Below are 20,708 nucleotides of genomic sequence, written 5' to 3' on the forward strand. Positions count from 1 at the left end.
ATAGCGTGTTCAAAATCCCATGTCAGATGCTGGGCAGCCCCTCTCCAGGACGCCTGCTTCTAATCCCACAGGCACCTCCTGCATATGTGTATATAAAAGGTGTCATGATCTGATCATTTGAGATTCAGTTCTGCTCCGATTCATTTCCACTCGTCTTCTGAAATCTTGTGAAATAACGTTCTCTGGGTTTACACTGGTTTTTACACTTGGCTAACAACTGTAAAACAACTTTCACTCTGGACTAGTGAAAGAAGGTCCATCCAGCGCTTTCTGTAATTGCACACTCAGTGTCTGTTCTTCAGGAAGCATAAGAATAATAAACCCATTTCTAAAGAAAAAGGGCTAATTGCCACACACATCAATATGTCAGTCAATAATTTCTGCAAACATATACCATAAAAACAGCAGGTAAGTTGAGAGTGTACGCAGGAGCTTTCCTCCTAAGTCACTTGAACTGAATTTTCAAATTGGCATTTTTTGACACAAAAAGGAACAATTATTCCAACAACTTCGGTTTTTCTTCTTTTTCTGTCTCTTCCTCTCATGCCTTGTCAGTATGAATAATGAAGGGTAAACACCCAGCTGGTTACACATTCAGTATCAATCTGGCTTTCTCCTGGGAATGGAACATGCTACATTCTGTGTAATATAATGGTGCAAAGTAAGGGAGAAAGAACAAGAAACCCCAACATAGGATGATTTTCTTTCACTCAGTTGATGGCATTCTTAGAATTGTTTCCATTATGTAATGATAAACAGCTTCAACTTCAGCTGAAAATGTACAGAATGGGTTTCCTTACATTTTAACTACTCCACGTCCAAAGCCCAGAAAATGTAAGAAAACGATATTAACTACTAGTAACAAATGTTCACTCAGTCAAGCTCTGTTTACAATAACATTACCTCTAGCAGCCGATATTACAGAGCAAACAAACAATTAACTGTCATGCCAGATTCTTATGGAAATAAATGTATGAAACGGAGGTCTGCGGTGTAATCCATTTAACCAGTGAAGAATATGCTGTAATGGTTTGTTATAAAGCTTCGGATAGACCCCAAGCAAACGTTTACTGCCTGTGTTGAAGAAGGGAGAGGCATTCTCAGGCTTTTACTGCAGGATGCACTATTTCTCCCAGCCATTGAAAGCTCATTAGCTGTCACGGGAGAGGCAAACAGCAACTGTGACATGAGCCGCTAAAAATACCTCTTATTGGCATCTGTTCTGTGGTATTTTGTGTTCATTGGAACCTTCAGTGGGTGTGTGAAATTTTCCAGCTGCTTATAATATATAGGACTGAGCCTTAAAAGACTCAGTTACAGACCTTGTGTTATACAGAAGGGAAGGTTTAGAAGAGGTACAAATAAAAACGGTATCACTACGTGCTAGAACACTGTACACTGCTTTACACCGTGAACTTTGCTTGCAAATAACCATGTTTTTGCAAATTATGGTGAAAGTCTATCCAGAAGTTGACTGATTCTACTATTTCCAAAAGTTTGCCAGACATACACTGTGTTTTCACCCTGCGAGTAGGTCTGCTTGATTTCTTCTCAGCATATAGCAGATTGGAAGTGACTTCTTATTTTTGCTTGTAAGAAAAGTTAAGCGTTTTTTTTTCAGAATGCCATATGTGACAGCTTCATCTACATTTTGACTCCCAATAAAGCAAATAAAAAACTGAGAAAAAGGAACTGGTCTTCTAGGTTTATTTTATAAGATTAGTCAACAGTCTGGAGAAATCAAAATCAGCAAGGCAAGGAGGCAGAAGCCACCGAGCAGGACACTGAGCCAAGACCGTCTACTGCATGGGAGCCCAGCACACAGTGGTGGGGAGAAAGGCTGCCCTGTGCCGCTGCTCACTTTTGCCACCAACCATCTTCAGCACATTAACTGCCCCAATAGCAGGCAACACAAACTGCAAGGCTTATTCAATGGCAAGGTGCTTATATTGCATTCTGTAGCTAATTTCCAAACATGAAAAAGTTTTCTGCCTTACGGCTTTCTCTTATGGTACATGTTTAAAGTAAAGACATACAGAAGAGAAGAAAAGTTGTTCAATGTTTCTTTGTGATTTCCCATAGAAAAAAAAAAAAGCCAGTTAAAGGAATCAAGAAGCTAACTTGCAATAATAATTCAATGAAATGCTGTGGGTCTTGTCAGCTATCTGAGCTGATATTTGCAGTAGATATAACAACTGTCTGTGGCAGGTGGCTGGCCAAAAACAATAAAAGACATGAGGAACACAGAACTACTTGCACTCAATTAAGGAAGTGTCATATTATCTGACATTAGTTATACTGAACAATAATAAAGTTGAAGAAGTCTAAATGATCTCAGATGGTAGAAAGAGCTCCACCACAACCTGTATTCGGTGAAAAGCCTCAGAGACTTAGGGAAAATCCACCCACATTACAACCTCTTTCCAACTATTTAATGTGCATTCTGAAATGGCTATACAATACAGCTGAGATAAGCAGAAAGCTTCCTGCTTAAAAATTATTGCCAAAGATATTGGTTCACTGTGTCTCCACAAGGAAATTGAATAAGACTTTACTTCCATCAGCAGATCTAGTGAGAATAGCATTAATCGTATCACTTCATGGAATACTTTGGCATTACTACGCAATCATTTTTTTTCTAAGTTGTAAGACAAGACACCATTTCTTGTGAGATGAATAATGATGAATTACCACTTAGACAATGGAAGAGGGCAAGTTCATTCACTGTGGTGTTGATCCTAGCTTTGTGGCACTCAATATGCTTTCATGATTAATTTCCAGCTACAGGGGTTAGTAGATTCATATCATCAGAGATATGAGTTGGTAAAAAAGCAACGAGCATAGCTATTTATACAAGTATCAGATGTCTCTTTGAGATTGTTTGTATTGCTCATAAGGGTTTTCCATTTCAAGGAGATAATGAGTAAGCAAATAAACTGTAATATGCTAAAGATAATGATGATTAACTTATTTATTTCTCATAGATCCACAGCGACAATTCCAGTGGTTGGCTAAGCACACTTAAATCAGTTCCTCCCAAGAAAAAGTTGCTTACTGCAAAGTAATAGTGTATTTGTAAGCCTCATAGAGTAATGAAGATAAAACTTACAGAGAAAGCAAAAGGATGCATTGAACCAACAAAACCACCTGTTTCTGTGATCTGTAAAAGCACATTGGTGACTCTCAGGAACAGTGTAAAATTTATTAAGATTTAATAGCTCTGGCAACTATAGGAACTTTCAATGGCAATTATGCAACGTTCAGAACTCAACCAGCCTGACTCCCTTCTGCAAAGGGAGTTACATCAGAAAAACAGTATCTGGTTTTGCTCTTTTGAAATATGCAGCATTAGATGGCGACAAAGGAAATTTGATTCCAACAGAGTGGAATCAAACGGAGCAGACGCAGCAAGCAAATGGAGTGGGAGAAGAAAATTTGGCACCACAGCTTTTATCCCCAGTCCACCTCTGGCCCCCAGAGCTATGAAGAACATTGCCTGTGAACTCCGAGGAGTTCAGCATGGCATTTGTCCCTGCCTCCCTGGGACCAACTGTCCCCTTAGTGACAACACTGCAAAGTTAAAAGCGTGCTGCAAGTTGCCAGTCCTGCAACCTGAACCTCTTCCTCTATTGCCAGGAGGCAAGCCCGCTGCTCAGAGGAGAGGGCTCATGCTGCACTACCAGGCAGCGGCGCTTCGGATATCCGCTGCTGGACAGCTGTATAACACTTGATCCTGCCAGCGCCCGCTCCTGCGGCCAACAGGAGCGACAGCTCGTGTCCTGGGATAAAGATGCTGAGCATGCCTGGGCAGTCATCCTCGCAGGAGTTTCAGACACCAGTCCGGCTCTCATGCATCCTCGTAAACAGGGAACGTGGATGGGAAGCAGATCTGACTGTGGAAATGGGTTAGGCCAGAGCTTTACAGACAGTGGCAGTGGGACCCATGAGCACCAGGCTGGCAACGTGTCACCTCAGTGCCAGGCTGCACCTAGCAGTATGATTTACAAATACAGGGGGGCTCCTAACTGGTATCTACCATAGCATTTAGAGAGTACATGCTTTAAATACTAACAAATACCTTTTTTTACATTTATTTTACTTTTTACAAAAAAAAAAATCCTAAAAAAAACCCCATGAGGTTTCTAAATTAAAAGGTAGACAACAAAGAACAGAGAAAGCAGAGGTTGAGCTGAGGCTAAATTGGGAATTTGGAAGAGAGTGTGCTGATGAGAGGGAGAGTTAATGAAGCACAGAGGAAGGATAACGATAAAAAAAGGGCACAGGGCAACAGTGATGAGAGATAAGGAGAAAGCTGGAGAAGATGACAGGTGAGAATGTAGTCAATCAGTGAAACCAGCGCAGGGAAGGTGAGAGTCCCTGGACTAGGAGAACTGATAGGAAATTCACACTCTATGTAATATTGCATTGACATGATGAAAAAATTACCTGTGGAAATACCAGCTTTTAATTCACATGCTATTCATTTCATGGCCCTATCACAATCCCTCATCAAATTATCTTATGAATTACAAAGTACAAAATTTCAGTGACTTCAAAAACTCTTGCATGGTTTGCAGAGTAAAGCTGGACTCACCTGAAAAAGTAGTCTAGCTTTCAGAACTTGCCACAGATGTGTGACACAGGTTTTTTTCATCATTGTTCAAGGACAAATCAAGAATAACTTATGGCAATCAAACAGTGAATTAAAAAAAAAGAACCCCAAAACTTGCACCAACTTCATCTTCCATTTATAATACTACAGACCCATATATTTCAATGGCGGTATACCAATGCAACTACATGTAAGTATTTACTTATTCAACGAGGGATGATGTGAACAGGAGATCACTGCAAACCAATGCATCCTAGAAGTTACTTTATCCTAAGTATCTCAGTATATAGCAAGGGCTAAAGAAGATATAAAGCTATACAGGAGGTGCTAAAATATATCTAATAAAGTAAGGGTAAATGTAAACTCAAATCAAAATCATCCATCTGATTTTATAATATTAATGTGGAATGATAACCTAATACTTGTCCAGTCGATAGGTTTCCACCCCTAAATATACACTGGGAATCTATTGTGTAGCATATACAAAACTGTAAGGCATAGCATCATTGCAACTACTTTAATATTCACTTAAAGAGAATCCAACATTTGAAGACAAAAATACCATAATTAAAACTAAAAAGACATAAAATCAGAAATAAGACTAACCTTTGGTAACGCATGTGAACAGCACAGACAGAATTTGTTACTCTTTACATATCATAGTTTTTTCAATAAAACTCTGCTCTGTCTCTCAGATGTCATACCCATGAAGGATAGCTTATATTTGATGCAGTGCGATCTTTTCACACAGAGCATTCATACCATAGCATATTTTGTTATTAAAAAAAAAAATTATTCAAAAATCCTAAATGAAAATAACCTGCCCTTGACTTCCTATTGTGAGAGGAAATACATTCTGCTATCCAGGGTTGGGCATCTCAGAGTGCCAGGAACATACAGCTCCTCTCCTTTTTAAAAAACAAGGCACTTACTTATGAATTGCTCGTTAAGTGAACAGAGTCAGTGGGAATTTGATAGCATTTTGCCAGAAGAATGTTTTGCCTGTGGGCTAGAACTGCTATGGGCAGCACAGTGTCACTTCAATGAACTCCAGCTTACCAGGGCATGTGTGAATGATTTCTTTATGCAAGGCTCTCACAGCCAACACACATCTGAAGGAAACACTCTGTTTTGAGAAATTCTAGTCTTAGTCTCCTCCTCACTCCCTTGGTCTATAAAAATAAAAAGCTTAAAAATGTACTAGAGAAATAAAACTGCATCCAAATAAAATTTATTCACTCTCAGGCAACTGTGTTTCCATTTCTAGCCTACTGGCAGAAGATGAATTTGCGACTGAAGGGCAGAATTTTACAAGTGGGAATATAGCAAAAGAGGTACCTCTCTACAGTATGGATTTCTCCGCTTTGGAAGGAGATCTTTCAGACTGCTCTGCGTTGCATAGCTGAACCTCATTAATGTTTACTTCACAGTTAGGGATTATTGTGTTTCTAAAATTCTGTTGTTTCTAAAACTGTGCATTTTAAAAAATGACTGTACAGCCCAGATACTTTTCTCAAAGAAATACATTCATTTTACCTGCTCTGAGTGTTAGTCTAGAATATTTGATAGGCATGTAAAACTATCATTTAAATTTCTTGATAGAGGTGCAAAAGCTTCTTCATAGAATCATAGAATCATAGAATCATTAAGGTTGGAAGAGACCTCCAAGATCATCGAGTCCAACCGTCAACCCAACACCACCATGCCCACTAAACCATGGCCCTAAGCGCCTCATCTACCCGTCTTTTAAATACCTCCAGGGATGGTGACTCAACCACTTCCCTGGGCAGCCTGGTCGAATGTTTAACCATTCATTATCAAATCTCAATTATATCAGCATGAATATTCTCTTCTTGTTTTCAAAATTACTCTGAGATATTTGAGTTGCTTAAACAGAGCTAATAAGGCCTAAAAAGGTGCAATAAATATGCATGCATACATGTGTAAATGTATTAATAAATAATCATTAAGCACGACATGAAAACACAGGAGACAAACAATAGCAATTTAATGTCTCTCTCAAGATGGAATGAAAAAGCTTTTCTTCTCCAGGTGTATGGCATTCAGAATAATCTCCTTAAATAAGCTTTTATCAAGCAAGGAGAAAGTGCTGTTGTTTATTCTGAAGCCTATCACAACACAGAGCATAAAAACAAAGAAGCACAAGATAATTTTTTTTCTTTAAATTGGATTTTTGAAAAAGTGAAGAAGGCACTACTGTTTCTTTAAAGATGAGATACGTTTTAGCTGAATGTACATTAAAATCTCTGAACTAATAGTGATAGAATGTTCCTGGTTTTCTAATACAGTAACATTTAGATAATATTTTAAAATGGCAACATAAATTAAATCTTTTCCACTAAATTGGTCTAAGTAGTTCCTGTTCAATGGTATATGCAGCACAACATTAAAGCATATTGAAAACATTTTTGTATTGCTATTATTGATTAGTGCAGAATTGTGAATTCATTGCAGTGGCATCTGGGGACCAAATCACAGGAAAATAAAGGCCATATCTGCATGGTCAAATACACATTTTGGTCCAATCATGCTGTAATGTATGCAAATCTGCTATAAATTTTGAGGATCTAGGAGCTCTTAAGGAATGCATGTTTGGGTCTAATAGGATAACCAACAACTGGCACAATTAGAGGGTGCAGAGGTAACTTGGCAGAAAAGCCAATGGGATTTCCCACATGTAGAAAAGAAAGTAGTCAGTTAGTAAAACATTTTAATTAATATTTTGGGGTTTGCTTTCTTTTTTATGATCTTGAGAAACAGTTTGCCAGAGGAGTGATGATATGCCACTGATACACATTCACATCTTTCCACCTCAAGAATTACTGCTTGTTTTAGGAAAATCATGCTAAGACACAACAAGGATTTTAAAGCTACTTTATGCTTTGTATTTTTTCTAAAGTCACTATACCACAATATAAGCAATTCAGTAACAGAGTCTTGTCATGTCTTTTAGTTTTCGGCTGGTAAATTCATGGAAGCAATTCCACAACTTTCACTAGTGTAGCTGAACTGAAGATAAACAATATAAACTGTTACCCACTGAAGGAACACCTTCCTGTGGAGATTTAGTTAAAATAATATATTGCTATTTCCTTCAGAAAATGATTTGCTTTAGATTTATTCACATAAAGCATATACTAATACCTTCTAATGATTTGCTTTCTTTAATGGCTATTGCACGTTAGTTATTTTCTTTCTCATTTAAACTCCTATACAATTTAATAATAAAAGTACTGAAGTCTTATTACAATCTAGATTGATTTTGTACCTCTTAATTGTCTTCTTGACATCATGACAGGTTTTCTAGCTCTTTCTTTTCTGAGTAATTTCAAAAGAAAAAAGAGAATCCAAAAGAGGTAAAAATCCAGAAACAAACCAGCTAACTTAGCACAAATGTTGACCCAAGGGAACTATCTGAGTTGTCCAGACTATTAAGTTATGAGTCATTTCTTATTATGATGAGTAAGATAATGGTCTTCTCCTACAACCATGAACGAAAAACCCACGAGAAAACCACAGGAAATACAGGCAACAGTATTTCCATCTGCAGCCCTCCTACCTTTCACTGTTCTGATTCCATCAAACATGCACATCCTAAGCAGAAACCTTTGCTAAGGCACAGCAGACAGCAGGGGCTTCTGGAAGATTCGCGGGATTGCGAATCTGGGACCCTTCGCTCTAACCTTGACTAGTATGATGCTGCAACAAGTTCAAAGGTAGACCTTCTCAAATATAAATAATGGGGATGACGTTACCTACTTCCTGGGGCTGCTGTGAGGATTAATGGTCAGGCAATACTTGAAAAACGCTGCACAAGCATTACATATTAACAGATGAGGAGATTCTTTTGGAAGATCAAAAGAATAGGAGTTACACCCTCAGGACTCCCAGTGGAGTCAATGAAAAGATTATTGGTTTATGTTTGGCAAGAGCCATCTAGAACAAAAACGATCACTTCTTGAGTAAAGACAGGAAGATTCCACAGGCACTGGGATTAGGGAACAGTGCATCTAGGGGGGCAGTATCTGAATGCATGTGCAAACCCTCGCAGGGACCGCAACTAGGGACTGAAGAGCTACTTCTTTTGTAAAAACAAAACGTGCTTCAGCTGCTTTGGAAGGGAAAGTTCTGTCGTGAGTCAAGAGCTGAGCCTCCTGGAACGCCGTAGGACATGTTTCTTTGGGATGGGGCCATTCTGGGTCTGTTACACACAGAAAGCACTTGTTAAATATATAATACACCCCTGTTTGCCTGACACCTTGGTCTGAAGCCACAGCGACTGCAGTGGACAGATGAACCTTGAAGTTCAGTAGCTCAGTATATGAACTTGCCGTGCTGTGTCAAGGAGAATTAACTGGCTTCTTGAGCAGGTTTTATAGCTCATGCAGATATCTACACTGACCAGCATCCGTATCAGCCAGTTGCACCTACCTTGGCTCTTTATTTACTACACTGGTGTCATTTCTGTAGACAGTAGTTTATTACTCATATTTATAGTTAAACTATAACTCCCTGAAAAAAATGCTGACACACATTTTCAATTAAAGTACCAAAAGAGCAGAGAAAAAATAGCTGTATTAATGATGACCAGATAGCCAAATACTTACAGCAATTTTATAAACATAAGTGCTATATAATAGGTTTAAAATGCTTGTGAAAATTGATAAAGACTCCCTAAAATTACAAAGAACTGTTGTTAGCATAATTCATCAAACTATGAATATGTATGAACCCCTATTCCACTTAAGTCTATGAAACAAAAAATTTTAAGGACTCAGATTAAAAAACATGTATCTGCTATATATTAAATCACCTTGAATAAAAACAGTAATTAAAAATTAAAAGTTCAGTCTAAGGACACACAATAATATATACCGAGAAAACAAAGAAAACACTGGACTTTTTTTTTTTTTAATCTTATGTAATAAAGAGCGCCACTATTCTCTGTTGTAAATGCTACTCTGTCATTGATATCAAGTCAGTGTATGCAGTTTAATTTACTTTTGATTAGATATGCATTGTATGAGTCAGTGTAGATCTTAAAAATCTATTATAAAATACTGCAGTCAGGAGAACAATAGTTAATACAAAGCAGTTGACTCCTGCTGATTGAGTTTGATTAGCGTGGATGGCAGCCACACATGCACAGGAAGAAAATAAAACCCTGCAAAAGAACTCAGGGCTCTGTATGTCAAGGTGCTGGCGTAGGAGTCCTGATGATGTTTTTCCCCCAACACATTTCCAAACAGGAACAAAACGAAGCGAAACAAATCCATAATAACAACATTTCTTATTTCCCTCTACACTTTTCAAGAAATGTTGCTTTAGTTTTCCTGGCTTGCTTGGCTGCTGTAGAATGACTGGCATAATCTGAAAGTGTTTTTTAGAGATACTTAACGAGCTTAACTCTACTTGCTTTCTCTTTTATCTAAGATCCTCAACACATTTACATTGGTCTTCTCTGTTAAAAGAGTAAATTGTGTAGTGGAAAACCCATAGGTGTCAGTGAGGAACAGCCAGGGGCTCACCACAAAGGTCACCGCCAGCAATAGGTAGTGCTTCAGTTTCCCAAGGATCGCCCTCACCACTGGGACACAAAACACATCTAAAGACTGTTAGACACCCAGGTGGGACAATAAGGACCAACTCCTCTGCTTTTAACTGCCAGCTCCTGGAACTAACAGTTTGTATTTAGAGGGGTTATCAGTCTCCACTTCAAATGCTATTTATTTGAAAATTCTTTCTCCCTAATAAAACATACACTGCCAGAATAGCCTGCGATCTTTGTTCTCTACTTTTCCTTCTTTACTTTCTAAAGAATGACATAGTTAAGTCATGTTCAGGCACATTAAGAAAAGCATGTAGTTTACTTGCATGCCACTCTCTGAAATAAGTGTATATGAATGCAGACGATAAAAATAGCTTACACCTAATCACATCAGCAATAATCTGTACAAGTGAGCCACAGGAGATTGGCAGCAAATGAGGAAATCTTCGTGGACATCATGCTGGCCAAGCACTGTAGGAATAAACAACACCACACTTCTGCTAGTGCTATTCCAGTTTCATAAGATGACATGTGTGACCTAGAGCCACTGTCAGATCTGAAACGCTGTAAAGCTGTGTGTACATTATTTTACTATCAGGTGTGACATTAACTTAAACACTGAACCATATTTATTGCTAGTCATATAAAAAGGACAGAAAACATGAACAGTAGAAAATTACAACCACTTGCAGTTACGCCAAATGCATAGTAACTAAGGGCTCAATTCTGTTGCCTAAACATTAGCACGCATTGCCATTGGAGACATACTAGAATATCTGAGACATCTGCACAGGGCTGGCAGATGACAGACTATCAGCAGGAGACCTGCATCCTCCAGAAGTCACAGCTGGTGGCCTGGAGAAGACCCGAGAGCATCTCAAACAGCACCAGATGCCTTTGGCTAGGCAGTGAAATGAACCCTAAAAAGATACCATAGAAAAGTTTTTTATCGGGCTCTCTGTTTAGAGAGATATGCCTCCATTTAACAGGATTTCCACACTTGATTTAACTATTGGTATTCTCCATAATAAGTCCAAAGAATGAGACTGGACACTAATCTTACATGGGGCCTTTGCAAGTATAGACTAACTTTTGATAGAAATAGTTAGATGATGTATTCACAGTAAATTGTCAATTGTTCAAGCAGAACTTGTAAAGAAAGATTTCACTTTAGCAGTTTTTCAGGTAACCGCCAAAATATCAAAGTACCATGTCTGTAGCAGTGTCCTGCTACCTATCCAAGCCCCAAAAATAGTCTGATACCACAGAAGGTTTTGCCTGTCAATGTTTTTTAATTTAGCTATATCTTTTTATTCTGTTAAGTTTCAATAATGAACAAATTTTCTTGATCTAATTCTGTTTGGAATCCTTGAAATCTTGATTACCCAAGACTGCAATAGTCACTTTAAGTCTGTTGTCATAGAGAACACAGCAATATCTTCTAGTTTGTTTCCATTCAAAACAGATAAAAAATATTCATGGATATCAAAGGGTGGCTACAAGAAACACAGTTTATTCTGAAACTGCTATAAAAATACAAGATACTAAGGCTTAATAAAAGACTTTTAAAGGGCTTACGGTTCTTGATGTCAGGTTTAATTTTACTTAAATTGAGAGAGTTCTCTTTCCTTCTCCAATCTTTCCACACTGGTGCCATAGCTATCCAAATGTAAACATATTTCTCTTTGTAAATGAAGGCATTCATGGTGGAAAGGCTAAAGATTTTCTAAGTATACCGCTATTAGTACTTAAACACGATGTGGGGCATTTCCTCTTGGCAGCCCATCAGGACACAGCGAGCTGGGCTTGGTGTTCCCCAATGGAGAAAACATTCAAAGATTATAATGCAGTCTCTCACATCAGTCAAACGAACCCAAAACCTGGTCCAGATGAAACATTTTAAATTTAATTTCATTTTAATTACAATGACAGTATCTCGATAGTGTTCAGACAGGGCTTTAATCAAACAGGGATATCCCAGCAAAGGAATGGGTCCTGTCTGCCTTCTCTTTCCCAGGAATAGCAGTTTGCTGCTAGCTTACTCTGTTTCTCTAGTCATTGCTTTGGGGACGTGGATCTAAAGCTTTCTCGTCATCCATATTTTGTGATGGAGGAGATCTCTGTCCTTTAATCTTTTTTCACAAAGTCACTGTCCAGGGCACAATTTAGACCCATGTGGCATGACTGTGGCTAGCCAGAAGTTGGTCACTGCCCTCCCCCAAGGAAATGTTTCTGCTCGTCAGTGTCACTCCCATATTTCTCATTTCCATTCTCCTTTATACGCCAGATTCCCCAGTCCCACAATACCTTCTGATGGACTATGTTTCTGAAAACTGAGAACAGGAGATCAAAGGAACATGTATTGACTAGAGGATGAGACTGCAAATAAACTGCTCTATAAATTCCACGAGATGATATGGCAGAGCGGCCAAGTGAAAATATGGCAGCTTTCCTTGAGAAGGTTTCAGAAACTTTTATTTTTGATGGAAACCCAAAACCTATCATGGAAGGTCAGCATTTTTTTGCAAAAAGAAACAAAACCAAAATGAAAAAACAACCCCAAGACTTTTAATAAAAAATGCAGTTTTCTGTCAAAAAAAGATTTAGCAGAAAGGGTAGTATTCACTTCAGTTAGCTTTCATCTGTCTTAAGGTTAGTCATATTGTCTAATGTTATCCAGGCTCCCTGGAAATACCAGGATACCGATATCTCCTAGTGTTGATTCCTCCAAAAATGTATGTTGAGGATACGATCTGACATGAGGAAGTGAGTAGTAGCTGCATTAGACAGATACAAGCTTTCCCCTCACTGCCCTTTGTTCCTCCCTCCATGCAGCAGCTCACCATCCCTGCAGCCACACAGGTATCACAGCGGTTTCTGCTGCCAGGCTGTGACACAGAGTGAGGAAATGAACGGTCTGGATGAAAAGCATCTCAGTGGTTCTCACGTTGAAGATTTATCAGTTCTCCTACTGTTTGCAGCCAGCCAAAGAGGGCAGCACACTTTTGTAACATCAAACCAGTCTATGAGCCACTGGATGATCTGGCAACTCTCTTTTGCTATGGACTAGGAGGGAGCTTAACTCAGAGCTGAAGTTAAGCAAAATGCACTTTATCTGAAATGTTACAAGATTCAGGACTGTAAATAAATTTCCACCTTTCTGTCTCTTGTGTCTTCTTCTGAAGCTGTACAAAATTATTTTAAGATCTTTAAAATGGTACAATGACCTGACAACTCTTTTTTTATTAATTTCTGATTACTATATATTCCAAAATAATGTCATAGCACTCAAAAAAAAAAAAAAAAAGAATTAGTAAGCTAGATATATCCTCCAGTTTCCTCTCTTCTTTTAAAAATAATGCTGGTGATTTAAGTGAAACATTTCAGACATCCCTCCTCAACTGGTTACATCAACTCAAGTTCAGCATAGTTTCAACAGCCCCATGCACGGCTTTTTCTGCAGTGTGAAGAGGACAGCGTAAGGCCTCTCAGAACAATTGCTGTAATTATTTCCTCAGATCTCTGGCCACGTTCCCATTTCAATCAAATTAGCAGCTGCTATTCCTCATTCTTCTACCTCTACAAGAGCTGCTGAGTTGTCTTGCTTCCAGTTCCTTATGCCAGTAAAAAAATGGAAAAAGACAGAGAGGGGGAGAGACAAACAAAGAGGAAAACATGAAGGGATCTCCTCTTAGAGGTACTGTCTGAATATTTAAAAGATGAGGATAAAACATTTAACTGGCTGTACAGACATGGTCACTGGTTTTGTATGACTTCCAAAGGATGACAACTACTCTTGACTATGATGCCTCTTCGTTAACTTGTACTCTGATCCTCAAGCATTACTGACACAGATTAGCAATGAGACTACAAGTCTGAGCAAGTACTGGCTCTTATTCTCTTAGGCATATATGGCAGGCTTGTGTTGACTGCAGACATTAGGCTGACTGGAGCTTGTGATGAGAGTATTTCATATAAAGCTAACAAGGTTTACTTCTGATTCATCACCCAACTTCCAATTTCTGACTTATTCCTTTGCACGTGATCCCGCCAAGCACAGATTTGTCAGACTATGTTCTTCAGATACCTAGTATTTCCTAGAAGAGCTGATGACCTCACTGAAAACACTTGCTACATTATCAGTGCATTGTTGACAACTCTGAGGCTCATTTTGCTTAATTGGCAAACATTCTCTAAGCAAACTGCAACTCACAGGGCCAAATTACCTGCTGCTGAATGCTAATGGCTCATTTGGAGCTAAGGCATGAGAAAATGCAACCCTGTATTGCCTCTTAATTTTAAAGTTATTGCTCGAAAGAGGTTAGATGCTTGAGGCACTGGAATGCAGGAAAATTGTCTTTTAATTACTGATTGCAACAATTATTATTGATTGTGATTAAGGATGTCAAACATTTTCCATAAGAAGGTGTCTTGTTTTAATTTTGACAGGGCCACAAGAAGGTATTTCTGTTTTAATTAGAACTACATAAGACTTTAACCATGTGAACTGAAACCACATAGCCTAGGAAAAATAACATTACTTTGCTCATGTAAAAATTCTGAAATCCCCTTATTTGAACTACTCAAAACACACATAGTTTAAGTCCAGATGAGAAATACTGAACACTTTTAACATCTTAAAGGCTTGCAATGTACTAATAACAGCATTTCCTGAAGAAGGCAGTAACACATGAAAGGAACAGGGCATCCATAAAGGGGAAAATTTTGTGTTCAGTTATAATAGAGACAATCTATCCAGCACTTATCCCATTCTCATGAATGAAACCAATCTAAATTTAAACGTATTTAAATTAAGTTACTTTGATTCAAAAGGGTACTCTGGGTTCACAGGCAGTATACTGCATTCTTTCAAGTAATGTCTCCTTCATGGCCTTAACTCCCACATGTTGGTCAGCGTGTAAATCTATACCTTAACTTGGGCTACTCTTCTCTGCAGTGTAAACATTATTGCAGTACTGCTTTGTGGAGGAGCCTTGAACAAATGCAGGTAACAGATTCTGGGTTGCTGTTAATATTTATATTAATCTCCTTAGCAGAAGGACATTCTGAGAAACACTTGAAATTTGCAAACATTGAAAGAGAATATGACAAGAGATGAGCATGTGTGGGAGAAAAAAGAAAAATAGGTTCTTGAACCCATAATTGTGACTCCCACACTGTTTCTTTCAACTGTCTGTGGTGATAGTGTTTATAATACCTCATCCCCTCAAGGCCGACACATCCTCAGTGTGGTTAAGTATTAAGCTTATTTTCTATTGCTGCAAAATAGTACACATTTTAGAGAATCTGGCTGTGTTCATAGATTCAGAAAGCAAGCAGTGTATTCAGGGGGAAGTGTGGTGGCAAAAGCAACAAAATGTTCATTTATGCTAACACAGTGCCTTACAGTTCTACAGTAAAGTGTGTGCACATTTGCAGTCATGCTAGTATTGATGGCCTAATTGTCAGTGCACGCATAGAAAAAGCAAACATGCATGCAAAATTGCACAATTCATGTTGTACATTAATGCACAATAGAAATTTGTACTTATTCATTAACGTTTAGCTGAAGCAGACTTTGAGGATATTTCCTCTAGTTTTCATCCATATGATGAACCAATAGTATCAAGCAGTGGACACTCATCTGACCAGTCCCACTGACTTCCATGAAACTATTCCTGGAATTATTCAGGTTCCCTACAATGGGGGATGGGACCCATGCTCCAATTTTTAGATCCAACAAATTACAAATCCAGATAAAAATGTACGTAACCACTCAACAATCTTTCAGCAACAAACCAAGGTAACTATCATTGTGTCAGTATGTGTAAAGTAACTATGAATTAGGAAGCTAGCAATGCAAGAATAGCATTTTAATACACCCAACCAATACAATCTCCAAAAACAGTACAATACTTGACAAAATGGAGGTAATTCCCCGAGCTCAGATTTTCATATATAGCACGTATTTATGACTAATTTAGTGTTTGTATCTTAAATTATTTTCCACTTCCTAAGAAATGAAAATTTGATTAGTGTCAATACTGTATCTGCCTTGATAGAGAGCCACGCATTATTGCATGCTACTTACATTCCTTCCCTTTAATTTTAAACTAGCCTTCAGAGATGCTTTGGACTAAATTCATATCTTCAACACCTAACTTAGTACACAGGTAGTTTGTTACCCTTCAGGAAAACGAATGAACTCCTTTCTGGAGCAATAAATCTGACATGATATAAAAAAAAAAAAGAAAGAAATCCTGTCAAAGATGCAACTAAAAACAGGATGGGTGCAGGACAGAGTATGGTTTAAGTCACAATTTCATTAATTTATCTTGCCCCACCCCTGTTCAGCAATAGACCATGCCATTCACAGAACTGTTCATTTTATAACTGTTCACAGGTACGTGCAATGAGCACCTCTGTTTTGTGCCATTACTCATTTGAGGAGCATGAAGAAGGGGGCTGTTTCTCTCTGACACACATTGACAACACCTTTCCTCAGCTTCCTTACCAGCTACACCTGCTAAACCATAGCTGTGTTGACATGCACAATGGGCAAACAATGTGGTGCAATAGCAAAACAGTTGGTGTTGAGGACCTGGTATTTATAACATGGGAATTTGGGGGTTTAATTGCAGCCCAAATCAAGCTTGGTCCTGGGGACTGAATGCCAGCTCTTAGTGGCTGGAGTACACTAGATGCAAACACCTGGGACACATCTTTTCAGTTCCTTTCACTCCAGAGAAAACCATTTAAGGTCTGCAACACTGTTCATGGTGAAAACCAAACAACAGCCAGTGGGGAAAAGCAGGACATTCACTTCAAAGGATCTGAACTGCAATGTTAATGTAGACACATCCTGTGACACCTTGGACCATGCTTCGGGTCTGTTGGATGGGTCACAGCAAAAGCAGATGAGAAGGGTTGTCCCAAATAAGAACAGGCTACCAATGGCACCTGCAGGTCTAGGTGAAGCTGCTACACGGTGCTCCAGAAGAGGACCAAGAGGGAGGTCTAGCTCAGGGGCATGCAGCAGGACGGTCTCTATAGCGTGGGGGACTGGGCAGGCAGACATCAGAAAGGCTTTCTGTGGGTGTGCACAGCTGCTTTTCTGATCCCCTGTGTGAAGGCAAACAGAAGCACTCTCCCTGCTGAGGGGAACAGCCCTCCCAAGAGAAACACGCTCAGCAAAATAAAACCCTCCAGCTGGTAACCCTCTGCAGGCAGGGAAAGGGGTAGTGAGAAAGAAGAAATCTGATTTTCATCTGCCTATGCTCACACTTGCTCTTCATAAAAGCCTTTGACCACCTCTCTGTAACTCAGGAGAGGTCAGCAATGATTCCCTCTCCCCTGGCCCCAAAATCAAAGCTCCCCTCAGGAAGGCTGAGGGAATGCATTCTCCTTGGCAGGGTGTGAATATTACACACTGCAGTGGTATTCCCTATCCTCACTACATTGGTCCATAAGAGGTAACCAAGACTAAACAGATTTTAAACAGAAGGGCGAACACAGCTGGTGTCTTACCTCCATAATTGCAAAATACCTTTTTTTAATACATTTTCTGTTATGCACTAATCAAACTACTATGGAAACCAATTACTGAACCTGGGGTGATTTTGCTATGTCCACAGGATACATAGAAATACTAATATGTGACAGATGTAAACATACAGATATAGGGACTATTTAGCCTATTCCATGGAAGAGGTTGTGTGCCCACAGTTTAACACTTATGGGGACATTGTACTTATCAGAGATATTTCTGTGAGGCACTATTTTCGGGAGCCTGGCACAAAATTTATGACTTCAGCTACTGAGTAATATTGCATCTGTCTAGTGCCTTTAATTTTACTCATTTTACTCCCAAAATAACCAATATGGAAAATTTATTCAGCGTTTTTTAAAATCTGCACATAGAAGGAATGGTGAAGAAAGGAGAAGGCGTTAAATTTTAAATGGAGGTATTTACATTAAAAGATTAAATGCAACTTGGCCTTAGTCACCTACATGATGTAAGAGAGCAAGATCTTCTGAGTTCTGGACTCAAGTCTTTGCTGAGGAGTGGATGAGCTCCCACAGCAAACACTGCCAGCTAAGATACGGAGCTGAAAAACTGCTTCCCTGCTCTTCTTCCCTCCCTGTTGGAGCAGCTGTACTGCTGCATTCAAGCTGCACACATCTGGAGTAATGCTCGCTGGTGACATTCACTCCTGTACAACTTAACCCTAAAATTTATCCAGCCTTATCATCAACAATTCACAGTAAACATCAATTACACATATATTGTACATAGACATTAAGAAATAATCAGAAAAAGAGCAGTATTTTCACACTAAGGCACCTGAACTGGGCTCAAGATTTTTCCTCTGTGTCACACAGCTGGCAAAGGAGTACATTAAGACACTATAACTGAAACGTGTAATTTGGAAGTCTTGAAAGCATTTTCTGACAGAAGTCAAAAATCTAAGAATGGGGTGAGTGAGAAGATCTGTTCTGAACCGAGAAAAGACTTCAAAGGGATGAGAAGGTGGAGCAGGGACCTGGAATTTGTTTAAGCTAAAGATGAAAAACTTCTGGAGTTTGTATCCTACATGATGCGAGGGACCTTGTGGTACCATTGCAGAACTACTTGGTCTGAACACAGGCTCAAACAAAACTGGGATGACAAAGAGCATCTACAAGGGATGGGACAAGGAGCAAAATATTGAACAATTTAACATGAGCCAAAACCTAAATTAATATTTGACTTGTTTTCCAAATAAATTTTTTGCTGAAGAACAGAAGGTGAAAGATAGCATGACTAATAGGACATGATAAATATATTCAGAAGCTACCACATCTGACATGGAAGCAATTGCAAAGCTTGACACCATCATAATGGTGGAGCTAGTACGTTTTGGTAACCTTTACAAAACACCAAGAGAAGTGACACCTGAAATGAATATATGGTTGCATACAGACATTTAATAATGCCAGTCATGTCGAGGGAATGGTGGAGTTTTACCTCTCTCTGAAAAGGGAGGAGGGGGAGTCTGAAATGGAGCAAAGGATTCCAGTATTTTGAAAGTATACAAAACATATCTGTGAGGGACATACATGAAGAAAATAAAGGAAGAGGGAAATATATGAAAGCTGGCTGGAATTACACAGATGAAAGCAGACTAAATCCAGAGGTTTCTTTTACAGTTTTGAAAGCAGCAATTTCCCAAAGGGAGGAAACATGTCAATGCCAATTCAGAATATCCAACCACTGAGCAGGAGCTAGATATGAGTCCTAAAAGACTACATCCTATTAATAATTTTGGCTTTAAGCTGAGGCTATTCAACTGAAATAGCAGAAGAGAAAAAAGAGGCGTATGGGTGGGTCAAGAATGGCTAAAAACCATCAGTGTCAGGTTGCTGTGGAAAAAATGTTAAATATGACCTTGGGTTTTAATAGATGAAGTATTTCCAGTATAGACAGGGGGATATTAGCAGCACTGTCTGGAAACTACATCCTGTATACCATGTACAGTTTTGGCCACTGTTCAAGAAAGAGAAATTAATCTGAAGCAAGAGCAAAGAAGGCCCAACTGAATGATCAAGTCATGGAAGTGTATTCAGCACAAGATGAAACTGAAAGAGCTTGGCTTGCTCAGCCCAGCAAAGCAATAGCTGAAAGTGGATACAGTTTTTTTTTTCTAAACATGAGTGGGATAATCATGAAGAAGAGATATTTAACCAATAATCAGTGCTATCACATGTTATACAAACTGTATGATCATAAACTACCTATGAAAACTAAGGCTGAATATGAGATTTCTAATCAAAGGTTAGAAACACTCAGTGGGAGTAAGAAGTCAAGAAAACAAGTGATTTGGAAGGTGGAGTTCATAAACAAGAAAGTTTCCGATGATCATATGTCATGGTTACCTGTAGGAGCTGGTGATTAGACTCAACAACCCAGGAGTAATACTATGTAAATAATGGATTTCTTATACAGGCAGCCAAACCAAAGCAAGACTAGAGGAAAAATCAGTTCTTGACTCCAATGGAAGTTCTGATTTTTTTTTTTTTCATCCAGTTGGTGAGATGCATTAATGAATCAATGAATCAATGAATCACAGAATCATAGAATAGTTTGGGTTGGAAGGGACCTCTAAAGGTCATCTAGTCCAACCCCCCTACAATGAGCAGGGACATCTTCAACTAGATCAGGTTGCTCAGAGCCCCCTCCAACCTGACATTGAAGGTTTCCAGGGATGGGGCATCCACCACCTCTCTGGGCAACCTGTGCCAGTGCTTCATCACCCTCATTGTCAAAAAATTTCTTCCTTATATCTAGACTAAATCCACTGTCTTTTAGTTTAAAGCCATTCCCCCTTGTCCTGTCGCAACAGGCCCTGCTAAAAAGTTTGCCGCCATCTTTTTTATAAGCCCCCTTTAAGTACTCATAGGCTGCAATAAGGTCTCCCCAAAGCCTTCTCTTCTCTAGGCTGAACAACCCCAACTCTCTCAGCCTTTCTTCACAGGAGAGGTGTTCCA

This window comes from Pygoscelis adeliae, unplaced genomic scaffold (assembly GCF_000699105.1).
Source record: "Pygoscelis adeliae isolate BGI_AS28 unplaced genomic scaffold, ASM69910v1 Scaffold57, whole genome shotgun sequence".
NCBI classification, from domain to species: domain Eukaryota; kingdom Metazoa; phylum Chordata; class Aves; order Sphenisciformes; family Spheniscidae; genus Pygoscelis; species Pygoscelis adeliae.